Below are 1,358 nucleotides of genomic sequence, written 5' to 3' on the forward strand. Positions count from 1 at the left end.
GAGCACTTGCTATATTATGTCGGCGAACCGAAAATCCATTGCGTCGGTATTTGTGTGGAAGAGGAAGAAAATATTCTTAGTGTTAAATGGTGACACTAGTAGCCTTCTCAACGTTGCTATAGTGACGAGTAGAGGAGATTGTGGTTTGGCGTACAATTTTCTTGCAGCACTGGAGCGAGGCAGTAGTTGCACCAGCAAAAGGCGGATCCAAACTGCAGGCATTCCTTGCGAGACTATCAGCGGTGTCGTTGGCGAGAAGTCCTATGGGGAGAGGATCCACAAAAAGTGCACCTCCTGTGAATTCACGAGGACTGTCGCCAACTGACGGAGGAATTGTGTGACAATTTGGTGTGCAGGACTGGGAGATGAGAGGGCGCGGAGTGCACACTGAGAGTCACATACTATCAAGCCGTTGTCTCTGGTTCGTGACAGCATAGTTACAGTATCCAAAAGTCCAATTAGATCACAATACGTTGAACTTGTTGCGTTGGGGAGTCAATGGCCAGTCCACTCCCCTTGTGGTGGTTCCATGCTAGGGGAAAACACAGTGCATCCAGCTATTTCCCTACAAGGATCCGTCCATGTAGAAGTGGTGGCCTACGCTGAGAGAAGACGATAGTTCTGCGACTGAGGTGTAGGAGACATCTGGTATAGGCATCTGCCAGGGTGGGGTCCCGTTCTCCACCAGGATGTTAGGAGCCCAAATGGTCAAGCAGACATTCCTGATAAGTGTATGTCACCAGGGCAAAGGAGAGGACGAGGTGCATCCGCATTTGGGGAGGTCCTAATGAAGTGAGGTTTGGGTTATGAAAATATTGGATGCTGTATGTAACATGTATGTAACACTCAGTTTGTAACACTCAGCAAGTGGCGGAAGATGGATTTCTTACTCCATGTTGACAATCCTCGTGGAGATAGGACAACCTGAGTCTCACTGCCTGGTTTTGACATTTTTCAGTTGACTGTAATATTGTCCTGGAGAGCTGACAGAGCGCAGGAGATCGATAATCGACAACTGATCGAATGAATGCAATATATCTGGTTCTAGCGATAGGAATTGAGAGAGAGATAGAGAGTGGGGGGGGGCAGAGAAATAATGAAAACGGATTACCACAAACGCAAAGGTGAAAATATAAATAAATTGCCAAAGGTAACAACAATCTAAAAATGAACTGCGAACGCTTTCAAATATCATAGATCGCTTTTAATCATAACATCAGATAATAATAATCAAAATCGAATACTCTCCAAACTCTGCCCAAAAGTTATCGAAATATGCATGACAACTTTCGCCGCAAAACCGAAGTTGATAAATTATTTCCTCCGAAAGCACAGACGCTGAAAGCATGGGATGTACA

This window comes from Penaeus monodon, chromosome 28 (genome assembly GCF_015228065.2).
Source record: "Penaeus monodon isolate SGIC_2016 chromosome 28, NSTDA_Pmon_1, whole genome shotgun sequence".
In the NCBI taxonomy this organism is placed as follows: domain Eukaryota; kingdom Metazoa; phylum Arthropoda; class Malacostraca; order Decapoda; family Penaeidae; genus Penaeus; species Penaeus monodon.